We start from the raw sequence: 18,937 nt of genomic DNA on the forward strand, positions 1-18,937 counted from the left end.
ACCTTTTTGCACTTTCCCTGTCTGACCCAGATACTGCTTAATTTGTGTTTCACCTGCTCCCAGTCCAAGACACTGCAGCTCACAGTGGAAGGTTTCAGCATACAATAGCTGGTAGGGGAGTTTTGTCCATCTGTGCTGTTTAGAATGGATAGAGGAATCAGTTAGACTTAGTTTGTTCTGTCTACAGGCTTGTAAGCCTAGTCTTATTAATATTATTAATATTATACACGATTTATATAGCTCCAACAGTTTACGCAGTGCTTTACAATGTATAGGGGGGGCAACACATTTACAGTACAGTTCAATACAAAAGGCCCTGCTTGTAGAGCTTACATTCTAAAGGGAGGGTGTGGCACAAAAGGTAATAGCTGCAGAGAATGATTTGATGGCGGTAGTAGCGTCAGACCAGCTGCCATACACACAGGCCAAATATTGGACAGTTTTATTGAACTGGCCGATGACGCCTGACATTTGGCCTGTGCTTACTAGGCATAAGTGTATGGCCAGCTTTACCTAAATATACAATCACCCAATGTGCCAGTCTTTTAGACTAGGGAGAGGAGGGACCTTCTTTGGGTGAATGTCACTGTCTGGGTAAAATGGGCATTTCCCATTGGCTGTTCAGAAGTGGGGTCATCTTCAGCAGTGTGGGGACATGACAACAACAGCTGATGTCCATGGCATTAGATTGTAAGCTCCTTTATCCGACAAAAGCTGATTTTAGTGGCATTAGGTTGTAAGCTCCTTTATTCAACAAGAGCTGATATCCATTGCATTTGATTGTGAGCTCAGTTAAGAGACAAAGGCTGATGTCCATGGCATTGGATTGTGAGCTCATTTATGCAACAAGAGCTGATCCTGGGTTATCGCTTTTCTTGACTACTGCAACTCCCTCCTCATTGGCTTACCTTTACATAGGCTATCTCCCCTTCAGTCCATGATGAATGCTGCTGCCAGACTCATCCACCTTCCTCTCAAGACCTCCTGCTCTCTAGCTCCCTCGTCACCTCCTCCCATGCTCATTCCAGGACTTCTCCAGAGCCTCTCCCGTCCTCTGGAAACACTTAGCCCAATCTCTCCGGCTATCTCCTAATATCCATCTTAATGCAAACCCTGAAAACCCATCTCTTTAAAGAAGCCTATCCTGCTTATAACTAATATACTGTGTTTTTATATTCTGTATCAGCTCATTCCCCACAGTTACTACCTTTTGTATCATTTTATCCTCCATCTTAGATTGTAAGCTCTAAGAAGCAAGGCCCCCTGATTCCCCTTGTATTGAATTGTATTGTAACTGTGATTTCAGCCTTCATTTTGTAAAGCACTGCTCAAACTGTTGGTGCTATATAAATCCTATATAATAATAATAACAATAGTACTGATAATAATATCCATGACATTAGATGTTGAGCTTCATTATATGACAAGAGCTGATGTCCATGGCATTATATTGTGAGCTCCTTTATGCAACAAGGGCTGATGTCAGTGGCATTAGATTGCAAGTTTACGCAACAAAAGCTGATGTGTTTCTCATGGCATTAGATTTTGAGTTTCTTTATATGACATGAGCTGATGTCCATGGCATTACATTGTGAGATTCTTTATGCGACAAGAGCTGATGTCCATGGCATAAGATTGTGCACTCCTTTAAGCAACAAGGGCTGATATCATTAGATTATGAGCTTCTTTATGCAACAAAAGTTGATGTCAGCAGCATTAGATTGTAAGCTCCTATATGCAACAAGAGCTGATGTGCATTCTATGGCCTTAGATTGTGAGCTCCTGTATGTAAGCGTTGATGTCCATGGAATTAGATTATGAGCTTCGTTGTGAGCTTGTGTTCATCCCATGGCATTAGATTGTGAGATCCTTAATGCAGCAAGTGATGATGCTCATGGCATTAGATTGTAAGCTCCTTTATGCAATAAGAGCTGATGTCCATGGCATTAAATTGTGAGCTCCTTCATGTGACTAGAGCTGATGTCGATGGCATTAGATTGTGAGCACCCTTAGGCAGGCATGTACTGGCCATTGGGACTACCTGGAGTTTCCCCGTGGACCAATGGCTCAGTGGACCAGTTTCAGTGACAGACAGTGGTGTCGCTAGGGGATGGCTTTTGGGGCTATAGCCCTGAATCTGGGGCCTATAGCCCCAAGTCCCCAACCACAGGGCCATGGCCCACGACTGGGCCATGCCCTCTCTGCAGCCATGCGGCGGGCAGCACGGGAGAGCCGGAGAGCGGGCAGGCAGCACGGGAAAGCCGGGCGGGTGACAGAGCAGAGAGATGACATCATCTCTCACCGCCTGCCCTGTGTAGCTGCTGTTCCGCCCTTACTGTGCAGCCACAGACAGCAGAGAGATTACATCATCTCTCACTGCCTGCCCTCTCTCTAGTGACCCTGATGTAAGGAGATGCTCTCTGGGGACTCTGAGGTAAGGAGGGGCTCTCTGGAGACCCTGATGTAAGAGGGGCTCTCTGGGGATCCTGATGTAAGGGGGTGCTCTGGGGACCCTGATGTAAGGGGGAGGCTCTCTGGGGACCCCAATGTAAGAGGGGGCTCTCTGGGGACCTTGATGTAAGTGGGGGCATGCTGGGGACCCTGATGTAAGGGGAAGGCTCTCTGGGGACCCTGATGTAAAGTGGGCTCTCTGGGGACCCTGGTGTAAGGCTGAGGCTCTCTGGGGATTCTGATGTAAGTAAGGGGCTCTCTGGGGACCCTGATGTAAGGGGGAGGCTCTCGGGGAACCCTGACATAAGAGGGGCTCTCTGTGGACCCTGATGTAAGTGGGGGCTCTCTGGGGACCCTGATGCAAGGCTAAGGCTCCCTGGGGACTCTGATGTAAGAGGGGGCTCTCTGGGGACTCTGAGGTAAAAACTGGCTCTCTGGGGACTTTTATGTAAGAGGAGGCTCTCTGGGGACTCTGATGTAAGGGGGGCTCTCTGGGGACGCTGATGAAAGGGGAGGCTCCCTGGGGACCCTGATGTAAGGGGGTGCTCTCTGGGGACCCTGATGTAAGGGGAGGCTCTCTAGGGACCCTGATGTAAGGGGGGGGGCTCTCTGGGGACCCTGATGTAAGTCATTCATTCAAATCATGTCATTACAAAGGTGTCTGTAATGTTGGAATGCATATTTTTCTCTAAATAAACAGTCAAAAAAAAGCCATTGATACTTACAGTGGAATGTTTTTATATATTTTTTTTGTGCAATTGCGTATAGTTTATATACTGTTTGTGTGTGTGTTTGAAAAATTATAGTGGGCCTGTGTGGATTAATTCCAGGGCCAAATTTTTGTCGCAGTCCAAACCTGCCCTTAGGTAACGAGGGGCTGATATCAGTGACATTAGATTATGTGCTCCTTAATACGACAAGAGCTAATGTCCATGACATTAGATTGTGAGCTCCTTTAGGCAACAAGAGTTGGTGGCACTGGTAATTAGATTATGAGCTCCTTTTGGCGACAAGGGTTGATGTGAAGGGGTCAATGTTCTCTGTGGCGCACTGTAACTAATGTTGCAGCCATCCGATTTAAACCAGCAAAAAAAGCAAAAAAAATAAAAATTCCAAGCAGCCAAGTTTAACGCCTGTGTGTACGCGGCCTAACTACAAATAGACACTTTTCAGGGACAAGGTGGTCAATCTCTCTAGACTGCTCCGCTGCTCCCTATGCTTCATGTTTCGGTTTCCTAGGTAACTAAAAGTGCATATTATGTGAGAAATAAAAATGTATCAGCTCCAGTGGCTGGGAATGTACAGCTGAAAAGTAATTGATTTTCCATGAAACTCTGGATTATCTTGTCTATTGTATTTCTGGAAGGCGCAGTGACACAAAACACATCCTGGCATAATAGTGTCCTCCTGTCTGTTGTTTTTTCCCCCTCCTAATTAGATCAGGGTACGATAGCGAAACACAGGCGTTCTTCTTGATAGGATGCAAAATATGTACACAAAACCATTGAAAACAATGACACACGGAAGCGCAAGAATTAGATTATATTCAGGGTATCATTTTTGTGTTGTCTTTTCATCCTTAGGTAGATATGATTTCAAGAGGCATGGAACATCTATTTATAGAAGTCATGCTATACAGCCTTGTTCTTGGCTATCCTTTTTTTATTTTCTGAGCCTTTATGCAAAAATCAGAAGGGAGAAAAACCACAGTATAACAAAGAGGAAAAAAGAAAGGAAAGATCAGACTGAAAGTCCGTTTTAAAGCCGAGACTCATAAGATTCACATGCTGTACCCTCGGAATATCTGAAGTTCTCTATACTCTTATATTTCATTACCAATTTTCATTTTCAATTTTTTATTTTTTTTTCCACTTGCGTAGTCCTTTTTGCAGCACCCAATTTTAAAGATATGGTTACTTTGCCATGGGTGATCTGTATACAGATGGAATATCGTCTTTTGTGAATAGTAATGACTGCTGGAGAACACTTTAATTTTTCAGTAACAGAATCATGTTAAAATTAAAACTGCATTGAAATGGTTCTACTTTTAATACTTAATCTCAAGAGAATAGTTCCTTTCAGTAACCAATCATATTCCAGCAGCTATTTTTCTTAATGTAATTTAACAAGTTCAGCTCTCAAATCTGTACACCCAATACGGACCAAATCAATATTTACATTTCTGCTACGACCCTGTTTATTATGCAATAACTATTATTTTGTTATCTCATTACATAAGATAACAGAATTATACATATATGATTTTATAATGGGAAAACAAGGCTTTCTTTGGTGATTGTCCTGCAAAAGTGTATGTACGTTTTACTCAATATATATATACATATATACATATATACTATATATATGCATATATACTAATATACTATATACATATATACATATATATATATAATATATATATATATATATATATATATATATATATATATATATATATATATATATATATATATATATATATATATATATATATACATATTTGCATATATGCAATATATATATATATATATATATATATATATATATATATATATATATATATGTATATATATGTATATATATATATATATATATATATATATATATATATACTATATTACTAAAAGTATTGGGGCACCTGCCTTTACACGTACATGAACTCTAATGGCATCCCAGTCAAGTTCCTCTACCCCAAACTTGCACATCCATGTCTTTATGGACCTTGCTTTGTGCACCGGTCCAAATCATTTTGGTGTGAGGTTGTTTTTCAGGGGTTGGGCTTGGTGCCATCCTTCCAGTGAAGGGAACTCTTAAGGCGTCAGCATACCAAGACATTTTGGACAATTTCATGCTCCAAACTTTGTGGGAGCAGTTTGGGGATGGCCCCTTCCTCTTCCAATATGACTGTGCAACAGGGCACAAACAAGGTCCATAAAGATATAGATGAGCATGTTTCAGGGCTGGTGCAAGAATCTTTGACACCCTAGGAACCTAATTTTGCCGCCCCCATTGGCTCCACCCCCGACCCCACCCCCTTTGCCCTGCCCATGTGACAGAAGGTGCCGCTGTACAGGAAGCATCAGCTCTGCTTCCTCTATCGCTGGCTCCAGTGCTGCGTTGCACCTCTATTTATATTACCGGTCAGACTGAGTTAGTTACATGCTGCAGCCTGCAGAGCATGCAAACCCGGAGGGGAACCAGCGGGCGGGCGACCCTAGGCAGTCCGTATTGTTCAATATTGAGTTGGCCCAACCTTTGCAGCTATAACAGCTTCAACTCTTCTGGGAAGGCTGTCCACAAAGTTTAGGAGTGCGTCTATGGGAATGTTTGACCATTCTTCCAGAAGCACACTGTTGAGGTCAGGCACTGATGTTGGACGAGCGAGAAGACCTGGTTCGCCTGGTCTCCACTCTAATTTATCCCAAAGGTGTTTTATCGGGTTGAGGTTGTATAATAAATCTTTTTATACTTTTCTATACATGTGAATATAGTAGTACCTATAAAGTCCCATACCTAGGGGGTTCTCTCTATTTTTCTATCGGGTTGAGGTCAGGACCAGGCCAGTCAAGTTCCTCTACCCCAAACTCGCTCATCAATGTCTTTATGGACCTTGCTTTGTGCACTGGTGTGCAGTCAAGTTGGAAAAAGAAGGGGCCACCCACAAACTGCTCCCACAAAGTTGGGAGGATGAAATTGTGCAAAATGTCTCAGTATGCTGACACGTTAAGGGTTTCCTTCACTGGAACTAAGGGGCCAAACCCAACCCCTGAAAAACAACCCCTCACCATAATCCCCCCTCCACCAAATTATTTGTACCAGTGCACAAATCAAGGTCCATAAAGACACGGATGAATGAGTTTGGGGTGGAGGAACTTGACCTCAACCCTATAGAACACCTTTGGGATGAATTGGACCGCAGACTTGAGCTAGGCCTTTTCATCCAACATCAGTGCCTGACCTGACAAATTTATTTCTGGAAGAATGGTAAAACATTCCCATAGACACACTCCTAAACTTGTGGACAGCCTTCCCAGAAGAGTTGAAGCTGTTATAGCTGCAGAAGGTGGGCCAACTCAAAATTTAACCCTATGGACTAAGACTGGGATACTATTAGGTTTAATGTGCGTGTAAAGGCAGGCATCCCAATAATTTTGGTAATATACTGTAAGTACTTGCTAATCCATCTAAGTGCCAGCATAAACATCTTAACCAAAATTTTATTTTAGGCAGGTTGGCTGCTATATTGACTCCATCAAAAGGCATTTCTCTAGAGAGATAGAATATGGGCACGCTGCTCAGTGCCTAACTGTGCCAAGAGGTCATCATGACCTGTGCTGCTGTGAAAAAATACTGCTGTGTGGAAGAGCTTGCAATCAATCTGATCAATGAACCTTCGTGTTCCAGTTGTAGGGTTTGCTCTATTATGCATTTAGAATTATAAATATATTAAATAATAATAAAAGTGGTATTTGGCCTTAACAAGCACTTGGTTTCGATATTATTGGAGAAAAATTTACTGTGTTAATTGGAATGATCCCAAAAAGTATACTATTGTGTTTGGAAGTCTAAAATGAGTTGCTGCCAGTAGCGTTTTGTAAGTAAAGCATTCAACACAACACCCCCCTCCGTCTGCCTATTTGTCCACTGCCGCCAGGCTGTGTGTATGTGCCGACTATGGACAAAGAGTCAATCTGACAAACTAAAGGTCCTGTACAGTGTTGCTAGGAGGTTAAAAGAGAAGCACAGAAGGGCTCGGAACACTGTTAATTGTCTATGACATCATAAATTAAAAGACATTGAACCGTGAAGCTGTTGACCTTCCAGCCAAGAAATGGGTGTTTTCCAGGAATGCAGCTTTACAGAGTCTGTGTTCAATACCCTTGGATGCCCAGTGCTAATTACATTAACATTTGTGCATGGTGTGGGATATATACTCATTATATGCAAGACGGGTTAGTAGGGTTCCATTATTTATTTCCTTTATTTGGTTCTCTTCTGTTCCACAATGTGGTGGAAGGAGGGGGTGACACCAGGTGTTGGCTGTGGCATTTAGCCCCAGTTCACACTGGTGTGACGTGTCATGCAATTTGATAGTTTCAAATTGCATGACAAGTCGCACCCCATTGCTGCCAATGGAATCGTTCACGTCGCAGCGATTATGAAAAAGCTTCCTGCACTACTTTTTATCAATTTCATTGCGACTTGTATAGACTTCTGCTAAATGAAGTCGCAAGCTGCAATGAAATTGGCAGTGCAAGTCACACGGACATGCAACTTTGAAGTAGCGCAATTCTAAAGCCGCACAGGTGTGAACCAGGGCTTAGTTTGTTTGGGATGGATGTTTGAGGCAGAGGTCAAAGCAGTATAAGGCCACATGCTTTGTTCACAGTTAATAGACAAATCCGCCGCCAGTATTTTTGCACAAAAAGACAATTTCCCAAAGGACTTTAAAGAGGCACAGCCAAAAATATACAAGAAATTTTATTACACAAAGCAACGTCATAGATAATTGTCAAGTATAAATGTACATGCATAACCATCATTGAGTAAATCACATGTGGAATTCAACTTCCAATGAAGTAGGTAATCTGTACTGATTATCTCTACGTGTTTTGCGAGATATGGACTTGCTTCCTCAGGAGAGGTACAGATGGATATCTAAAGATAAAGACCATGTTATTGAGAAAAAAAAGGGGGGTGAGGGAAGGGAATGGGGAGCGCCCAAACCAACACTGGTGCATGAATAAAAAACATCTAGACTTACTCGTTGGTTTGATTGATTCTGTAAAACTTCACACATATACGTTAAACAAGTTGTATGAGATTGGCAGATCTTCTAAGTATGGATCAGTACAACGGTCAGGCGGAATCACCCACTGGTTCACATTGTTCAAACCATTAGTTAGTGATGGGAAGGGAGACTACATACTGCAGTGCAACCCTCTGTGATGACACCAGAGGGCACTATGGAGAGTCTGCACAGGTACTGGGAACTAAAAAAATACAAAATTACTACCATGAAAGAAGCCAACTTAAGAAAGCATCATAGCAATCCACCAGCATCATGGAATTGATGCCGAGACATGGTGATGAAAGCAAACTGCAAAGGAAAAGGGGGGTATAGTGATACCCCCGTAGGGGCTGCTGAAAGTTGTTGTCCATTTGTCACCCTGCCCAGCCTGGCATTCACTTTCTCAAGCACACAGTATCAATGAATAGTCTGTTAACTTAGACATCTCAAGTCTCCCGCGAGGTTCGGGAGACTCCGGCATTTTTGCGACGGCTCTCGCACACCGGCAAGCGCCTCGCGAACTTCCGGGAATGATTGGTGTGGCAGAGAACAGCTGTGAACACTGATCTCCTTTGTATCGATTTTTAGCTGACAACCGCTTCTCCTTCTCTCCCTCCTACAGCTGTCAGCTAAACAGCTATACAGGGAGATTGGTGTTCCATGTTCTTCTCCCCCCTTGTTCTCCTCTGGGCTTCCATGTCTTTCTCCGCCCCCCGCTCTCCCCTGGCCCCCTACATGCCCTTTCCGCCCCCTCATGTTCTCTCCCACCCCCCATGTTATACTCCAGCCCCCGTGTTCTCTTCCCCCCCTTGCCACCCGCAGCTGGGGGGGGGGGGGACTAGTATTTAGATACAGTGACCCGTGTCCTGTGATAACTAAGCAGAGTAAACTGTGTTTACTCTGCTCAGTTTATGAATGAATAGGAGCCTCTGTCTCCAGTTCATTCATCTTTAGTGCTGAGAAAGGGACTGGGGAACCTGTGTCCTCAGTCCCTTTGTCTGCCTCAAAGGGGAGATGTCTGGGTTCTGTTTAGACCCCTGACATCTCACCAAAGCCCCCCCAAAAATATTAAAAAAAAAATTGTAAAAAAAAAAAAAAAAATGATAAAGAGCTGTCAGAAGGTGAGTGTGGTGTATGTGTAGCTGCCCTGATACTGGAGGAGGAGGAGAGGGGGGAGGATGAGGTGCTGCTTCTCATCACATCCACACCTATCACAAGGGACCCCCATGGATCAGGAGAGCCCCAGCAATGACATTGTCACCCTTGTCTTCATATGTCACCCTAGGTGATCAGCTGTCATTTCCAATGCTCAGCCCATCTATGATTGGCACCATTGTCCATACTGAGTGATGACATATATGATGAGCCCCCTGTGATGTCTGCCATTGTCTGCTGCCTTTTCCTGGGCCAAGGAATGTGCTGGCATCTTATTAATAAGTGCTAATTAATAGAGGGTGGCTGAGCCTTCCATCTGCAAGGGAACAAAGAGGCTCCCTGAGAATGTGGCTCCTCAGATTGCAGGCATGTCACATGTAGAGCGGGCGGTGGGATCCTTCCACATAGGAGACTGCATGGTGGCTTCACCGGTAATTCTTCAGCGGATGGGAGACACACAGATCATTTCTGATTAAAGCCGTAACCAGATCAGGTAGAGCATGTAGTGGAATCCTTCCACATGGGAGATTGCATGGTGCTGGAGGATGTCGGGGTCAGTCAGAGTGAGTCTGGAGGATGTCGGGGGCCAGTCAGAGTGATACTGGAGGATGTCAGGGGCCAGTCAGAGTGAGTCTGGAGGATGTTGGGGGCCAGTCAGAGCCCCCCCTTTACCTCTCCATCCCGCATTCATCTCAGACTCTAACCACACCCCTTCGAGCCATGTAAGCCCCGCCCACCATTTAACGCAAACCACGCCCACATTTTGCCGCATTTTCACCTTTCCCTGTGCCACGCCTATATCCGCATGCCCCACCCCTAATTATAATACAACTCCGCCCACTGACAAAAAAGTGTCCCGATTTTTTTTTTACAATGTTGGCAACTATGCCATGGGCCCCTGTGGTGTACCCAGAAAAGGTTAAATTGGTTAAATGCTAGCTGTCCTTGGTGGACTACTTATCCCAGCCAGTCCTTTTCAGGCCCTTCTAGCCCTCCTGGCTGCAGATGCCCAACTCCACTGCCCATGGCATCACAGTCTCTCCCTCTGGCTCTACATCCATCTCTGACTGCACACTCCCAGTCCGCTCCGGCATGCCTTTTCAGTTCTCCTGACTGTGCCTGTCACTCACTGACACCCGGTGGATCCCTCCTGCAGACTTTGCCTGGCAGTACCTTCCACTGTCCTTCCCTGCTTCTGGTCAGAACACCCCTGTGGTTTGTATAAGGGTCTGTTCCACAATCGAGCTCCAGGCCCAAGGTCACCCCCCTAACTGGGGAGCTTCCTCTAAGGCCATGACAGCTAGTACTCCATCTCCCAGTTCTTCCACCCGACAACTCTTCCCCAGCTTGGCTGACTCTAGGTATTTAATGAGGCCTGTCCCCTGCCAATCCAGGTTGGGCATTGGTCAGGGTTCCCTAGAACACCCCAGACAGCTCCACCTCTCTTCCTAACCTCTCTTCTAGGATCCTCCAGAAGCAAGAAGGACAGTGACAGTGAAGTCATGCTGTCTGTGAATCACCAGCCTACTCTAAACCACTCCCAACCCACACAGATCAAAACAAACAGGCCTAGCTTCCAGTTGGGCCTGCTTAAATTTACCTGCACTGAAAAAAATCCTAACAATAGCACCTACCTAAAGTAGAGGGTGCTACGGGGGGGGGGGGGGGGGAGTGTCAGTAAACAATGAATGATATTTATGAAAAAAAGTGTAATGCTGCGTACACACGATCAGAATTCTCGTCGGAAAAAGCTCTGATGGTTTTCCCGATGGAATTCCGACAGAATTCGGCTCAAGCTGTCTTGCCTACACACAGCCCCACCAAATTCCGTTTATAACGCGGTGACGTGCAACACTTACAACGCGACTAGAAAAAGGGAGTTCAATAGCCAGTAGCCAATAGCTTCTGTCTCATAGATGAATCTGAGCATGTGTGATTTTTGGCGTGTCGGAATTGCACACACACGATCGTAATTAACTATAGAAAGTTTTTCCGTTGGGAAAATTGAGAATATGCTATCAATTTTTGGCTGGCGGAAATTCGGACAGCTAAATTCCGATGGAGCATACACACGGTCGCATTTTCCGATGAAAAGCTCTCATAGGTCTTTTTCTGGCTGGAATTCCGATCGTGTGTACGCGGCATAAGAAATATAAAATATGTTGGTGTAAGAGGGCGCATACATGGGCCTATGAATAAGCACAGTGTGAATGAGTGCTACTATAGCTTGGCTTAAAGTCTATTACAGTGGAATGATGAATGAAAACAGTAGAGCAAGTCACACGGATATGCAGCTTTGATATAGCACAATTTCAAAGCCGTACAGGTGTGAAGCAAGGCTTAGTTTGTTCGGGATGGTTGTTTGCTGCAGAGGTCAGAGCAGCAAAAGGTCACATGCTTTGTGCACAGTTAATAAGTTAATAGACAACCCCCCCCAGTATCTTTGCTTGCTCATGATTGGACAAAGCCAGCTCAGCTTAACCTTATTCTCTAAGCTAAGGGAAAACTATTTTGGAAAGCGCACAGCATTTTTTCCTTTAGTAAATCAACTCCATTTCTTCCCCTTACGTAAAGAATAGGTACAGATTAGTTCTGTTTCAAATGCCACTTTATACATTGATATGCCTCTTTAGACCCAGCCTGTCTGGACAGTAAGGTTACCTGCTGACTTGGCACTAGGAATGAGCTAAACACCCTCCTGTTCAGTTCGCAGCAGAACATGCGAACAGGCAAACAATTTGTCAGAACACAAGAACACCATTAAAGTCTATCGGACACGAACATGAATAATCAAAAGTGCTAATTTTAAAGGCTTATATGCAATGTATTGTCATAAAAAAGTGTTTGGGGACACGGGCCCTGTTCCCAGCTTTTGAATTTGCCACAAACACTGCATATTGTTCGATGTTCGGCGAACAGGCAAACACCCAATGTTCGAACATGGGGCTCATCCCTACTCAGCACTATCCACAGGCAGCTTAGTATGACACAGAAAGTGAATATAATTCTATTTTATATTTTACTTCAGCTAATTGCAGTAGAGAGAATGTTTTTCCAGTCTTTTGAAATGTAAGAAGACAATGACTTTTCTAAGCCCCGTCTCTGCGAATAACTAAAACTGATTGAGGGAACATGGAAGAAATGGGGAGGGTCTAACTAGTACTAAACTAGCACTTTACAGAAGGGGAGGACAGTGGAAAATACCAAAATGTACATAGTAAACAAGTTGTTGTGGCCTTATAACTGTCAGTAGAAGTCAGCAAACTACAGAACCTCATGCAGTTCAATAACAGACAGAAAAATTACATAAAAGTGGGGGATAACAGGCTTTTTGCATTAGCCACAATACAACAGAAAAAAAAGGATACAAAGCTTCTGACATAAGCAGCACTCTACATTTCATTTGTGCTGGTAATTCTAGCAACACTATCCGAGTACCAGGTTCTGTCTGGAGGAATTGTACAGTGCTACCAGTATTAACAAAATATAATACAACTTTTCATTCAATTTAGGCCCCGAGGTGGAAGAGCAAAAAGCTTGGGGAAAAGGATCCAAGATTGTGGAGAGGAATTTTGAATTGAAAAGTGTGGTCAGTTGTATAAGTGATGGGAAGGACCGTACTCAATTGAGTGATACTGCTCAGGTAAGGTGCTATGGGGTAAGATGAGGGCTGGCTAGGCAGGCCTTTTGGAACATGTGTGGCTGCAGGAACAATTTGGCCCATCCAGGCAGCCACTCTTTTGTTACTTTATTTTACTGTTATCAGGGAGTGTTGGTTTTTGCAGTTTGATAAGCAGCGGTCTTTACAGTTCAAACATGAAAAGAATTTATGTATGCAGATTCAACTGGGTATGGAGCCCCAAATGTTGCAACTATCAGTGGCTATCCCGTGGTGTTGGTCCCATGGACACTTGATAATTTACCACTGGATGGTATGCAATTTTATGGTTGGATACTTTAGAAAGGAAGACACCAAGAACCCCTCTTGTTAACATGTTAGTTTTGTGTTACGAGTGTTTCATTATGAAGCTTGACTTTATTTGGTTTCTACCAGTTTATTGTGCTTTTGAGGTTGATGCCAGAAAAAGAGCAATGGGGCAAAAGGATTTGATCATTTTTAGGAAAAATGTCTATAGCTGTAGTAGTCCTTTGCATTGGAAGACCCAACACTTTTTTTCACAAGACTTGTTTTTTTTTTTGGTTGATCGGTAGGGGTCCTTAAAGTTAACAAGGATTTCTGTACACAGGTTAAACTGTGGGCATGGATCCCCAAGTGTTGCAACCATTGGTGGATATCCTATGGAATTAGACCCATGGGCACTTGACAACAAGGACCCCACCCCCTGCTAGTTTTATGTGTAGCATTCAGCTCTTATTATGCTAAATTTTGTTTTTGTCTCTACTGTAGTCAGTGGAGAAATTATCTTTTTTTTTGTCTGGTCTGAGGTTCCTAAGATGGAAATTTACTACCCCTGCCTATTTCTGAAAGATTTTTCCAGAAAATAGAGCAGGGAGGATCAATCATTAAGTTATGGATATTTATCATACCCCCTGGGAGGGGGGGGGTATCCAGAAGGTAGCTGATAAATGCTTGAGAGGCCTGGGCAGAGTGTTCTTCCTCTTCTAGGGTTCAAGTTCTTCTGGGGCTGCTGCCCATGGGAGGCAGCTAATGTCGTTGCTGTCTGGGCTACAGCAGGTGCTGGGTTGGGGGCCTGGAGAAGATAGCTAAAGGATCTGTTTTTCTTTTTTTGCTGAAGGCTATTGTTCTGGAGTTCTGGTCTGGAGAAAGATCCTTTGTCTACCTCATTAAAGAGTGCCATGTGGGAGCTGGGTGGCAGACAGCTCCTAGGACATTAAAGAGGAAGTAAACCCTGATGAGTTTACTTCCTCTTTCATTCCCTGCAAAGGTAAAGCATAATGGACTACTATGCATTGCATAGTAGTCCATTATGTGTCACTTATCTGACACAGGAGCCAGCGAAATCACCGCTGTCCCCTGTAGTCCGGCGCATCCATCTTCTCGGTGGGTCTCGCCACTCCGCAGCTGTCATTCGGCGAAGCCGCGATGACGTCACTCCCGCGCATGCGCACGGGAGCCGCCACGTGCAGCATATCGCAGTTGATGGGTGCCGCGCTCAGTGCGCTTGCGCGCCGCTGTCTAAGGCGTATATGCCGTAGACAGCGGTGCCTGTCTTTCGGCAAATATCTCCTAAACCGTGTAGGTTTAGGAGATATTTCTTGGACCTACAGGTAAGCCTTAATCTAGGCTTACCTGTAGGTCAAAGTGTGTTGTAAGGGTTTGCAACCACTTTAAGACCTGGTTATGGGATATTTGGGTGTGCCTGTTACTAGAGGGAAGTGAGTGCCAGGGTCTGCTCTTATAGAGACCGAGGGTTAATGGCCATTCCCTATTCCCTCCAGTCAAGGCCGTTACTACAAGATTTGTGCTAAGAAATTTGTTCTCCTATTCTGATATAGTTTTGGAGTATACTGCACTATTCTGTTCCAATTTTCTGCAAATAAAATAAACAAAAAGACATCCTCTAGACGGAGCCTGTGTGTTGGTGTGCTTGAAACTGTGTCTGTGGCAGGTAGCCTCTGTAATACTTTGGGATATCTTGTCTATTTCTAGTGGCCCCGCAGCTGAGGGCTAAATCTGGTATGAGTGTTTTATTGTGAAGCTTGGTTTTAATCGATTTTCTGCCAGTTTATTGTGTATTTTGAGGTTGATATGCCTAAAAAAAGAGCAGCGGGGCAAAAGTATTTGATGATTTCTGGTATTTTATCAGTGACTGTACTAACTCTTTGCATTAGAAGACACAAAACTTTCATAAACAATGCTCCCTATGTATATATGAGCATATGTGAGCACTTGTTTAGAATGACATAAGTGTATTTAAATAGAAGTGTAGTTTATTTTTACCAAAGTGGGATTTATTTTAACAAAAAAAAAAGGCAAGTAAATGAACAGAAGAGACATCCAAATCAAATCAATATTTGGTATGACTACCCTTTGCCTTAAAAACAGCATTGATTCTTCTAGGTACAGTTGCATTTTGAAGGAACTCAGCAGGTAGATTGTTCCAAACATCTTGGAGAACTAACCACATATCTTCTGCGGATGTTAGCTGCCTCAAATCCTTCTGTCTCTTCATGTAGTTCCAGACACACTCATGATGCTGAGATCAGGGCTTTGAGGGTACCAAACCATCACTTCCAGGACTCCTTGTTCTTCTTTACACTGAAGATAGTTCTTAATAGGCTTGTGCAATTCATTTCATAACGAATCGAAAATTCGGCTGAATTTTGCATCTTTCGGATATTCGGATGCATCCGAATGTCCGAATAAAAAAATTTAACGAGTTACAGCAAATACGAAAGAAATTATAGCGGATATAACAAATGAATTCGACATGATTCGGTAATTCTTTAAAGATCTAATGAAAAAAAAAGGTCAGCTCAAAGTAAATCTTATAGTCCAATCAGCTGATTCATTTTGTGCCGGAGGTTGGATTACTGGCAAAGTGCATTCCTGGCAAGTGAGTAAGAAGGGTGTTGTATTGTATTTGAGCCAAAGAGAAGAGACGTCATTGTGTGTGTTAAAAGATTCAATAAACAAACGACTTTCCAAATTACGAATCATTATCACGAATGTATATACATACATAAATATCTAATTTCAACAAATACAAACTAGAATATAGCGCATATAACGAATGAATTCGACAGGATTCGAGATTCAGTATAACGAATATCGACACTCTAATAATAATAACGAATTATCCGAAAACATATTAACGAATATAACAGAACGAAATGATGTATTTTACGAATGACAACGAACCGAAACTAAACAAAATTTTCCATTGTGCACAAGTCTAGTTCTTAATGACATTGCCTCTAAGTATGGGCTCATTGCCCTGCTGCAGAATACATTTGGGGCCAATCACACTGTGTATATATACAGTATACTGCATATACAGTACAACTATCTTCAGCGTAAAGAACGGTCCTGAAACTGATGGTTTGGCCCCCACAGATCTCAACATCATGTCTTCTTCATCAACATCAGTCTTTCTTGGATTCTATGAAGAGACAGGAGGATTTGAGGCATCCACTGAAGATATATGGTTAGTTCTTGTTTGGAACAACCTACCTGCCAAGTTCCTTCAAAAACTGTGCAGCAGCACTGTGTAAACCTGGAAGAATTGATGCTGGTTTAAAGCCAAAGGGTAGTCCAAATTACCAAATATTGATTTGATTTCTTCGTTAACGTTACATTTTGTAAATTGTTAAAAATAAGCAATTACATTTTTTTTTTTAAAGCATTCTTATGCAGGCCATACATGGTCGAATTTTGAACTAATTTTCTTTTCAAAATCAGAAATTTTTTTTTTTTTTTGTGATCCGATGGTGCCACCATTGATTTTCGAAATTCAGCCAACCAAGCCTTCAATTTGACCTCATGTTGCTACAGAAAATAATTTTCTTGGCCGGGAATCTTCTTTTCTCTCCGTAAATTTTCTTTTATCTCCGTAAATTTTCTTTTATCTCCGTAAATTTTCTTTTCTTATTACCTTTCTCGCACGATTCTCCCATCATTGATTAGAAAATCATTTGTTTTTCCAAAAATTTCCAACGTGTCCGATTCCTCAAATTTTATTTTCGCACGAAAATTGGCTGTTGGTGCGAAATTCATACAAAAAGTCTTAGATACGTTTTTCGAAAGAAAATTCTTTTGAAATTCGAACTGTGTATGGCCGGCATTACTTCACATCTCTTCTCACCCTCCTAAAACTTTTGTACAGTGCTGTGTGTGTGTACTGTATATATATGTATATATATATATATATATATATATATATATATATATATATATATATATATATATATATAAACAAGAAAAAAAAAGTAGAAGAGCAAGCAAGTAAAATGTGACGCTCCCAACAAACATTCCTTTCAGTTCAACATTATAATAAATAAAACCTATAGTTTCCCTTAGAAAATATTGCCGTGAAAACCTGCTGAGCCCCAAGCTACATTAGTTATTTTTGCTCCATACATTACATCTCCTTGTCCTAATCAGAGCCACTAAACCCTACGGCCAATCGTGGTGTGTGTTTTTTCATCCGCTATATTGCTTTTTGTGGTCGGGTTGTATACAATAAAATCTCATCACAGGTGCAGGTAGAGGTGGCCCCCAGTGTGACCAGTGCTTCTAATCGTGTTTCCCTACCCCACAATTATTCCAAGTGATGGATGTGCTGAAACGCAATTCTTCAGTCGACCGTCCTGGGAGTTAAGAGGGGGTGAGAAGGTCACAGATGTGAGGGCTACAGAACACAGATTACTGTACAACGATGAAACAAATCTCTGCGTACACAACAAATACATGTTTCCTACAATCCCAGCACTTAGATTAATTATCTTCATTAAGTCCTTAGCAATACAGGAAAAACAGATTGCCAGAGGAAATGCTTGTAACCCAGCAGAATTAATGGACCCAACACAAACAGCACACAAACGTTATACACTGGGTAGGATTCCATGGAAAATGAATGGAATTGCCGCTGTTTTAAAGCAACATATAAACATAAAAGAGGGACGCCAGACCAAGCGGTCCATCGAGTGTGCCATTAAATAGAAACACAACTTGAATTGTGTATAGATGAGTGAATTTTCTAACTCCAAGTGAAGCAACATTTTGGAAAAAGCATTTTTGGAAACAAAATGGTTCCCTTTTTTTTTCTACTTAAGTTTGATATACGACACTAACATTTAAAAAAAAAAAAGTAAACTCAATTACTAAAATCTCATATAAGTTTTACTATGTTAATGTAATTTCAAAAGATTATATGTATATATTATACAGTTTTCATTAAAGTGTTATTAAAACGTTGTTATAAAATATATATAGCAGCCTACCTTATATACTTCCTTCCTAGCTGTCCCCTTTTTCTCTGCAGGCTATCATTTCTGCAAACTTAAGCTGGCCATACACTATTATTATTATTACACAGGTTTTATATAGCGCCAACAGTTTACGCAGCACTTTACAACATAACGGCAGACACAGGGGCGAACTGACAACTCACAGGGCCCCCGGGAAATATAAGGTCATAGGGCCCCCTATGTCCCCGCCCATACTCAAGCCCCACCTGCACAAAGCTCCACCTATATATTGCACTGTCCACATTACATGCGTTTGTCAGAGAATTTCTCTACACTATGTTCAACATAAATGTTTAATGAGTTAGGAAAATAAAGAGAAATAAACTTACATTAAAGTGCTTAGTTAAATGGAGTGCCATATATATTTATTAATATAAAGAAAAAAATAGAGGGGGGGGGGATTACCTTCGTCCTATCAATTATAGAAGGAATTTTGGATTGAGGACAATGGACTTTAACCACTTCAGCCCCGGAAGATTTTACCCCCTTTCCTGACCACAGCACTTTTTGCGATTCGGCCCTGCAACGTTTTAACTGATAATTGCGCTGTCGTACGATGTTGCACCCAAGCAAAATTAATGTCCTTTT

Source organism: Lithobates pipiens, unplaced genomic scaffold (assembly GCF_037356315.1).
Source record: "Lithobates pipiens isolate NorthernLeopardFrog02 unplaced genomic scaffold, aLitPip1_a1.2 Scaffold_23, whole genome shotgun sequence".
In the NCBI taxonomy this organism is placed as follows: Eukaryota; Metazoa; Chordata; class Amphibia; order Anura; family Ranidae; genus Lithobates; species Lithobates pipiens.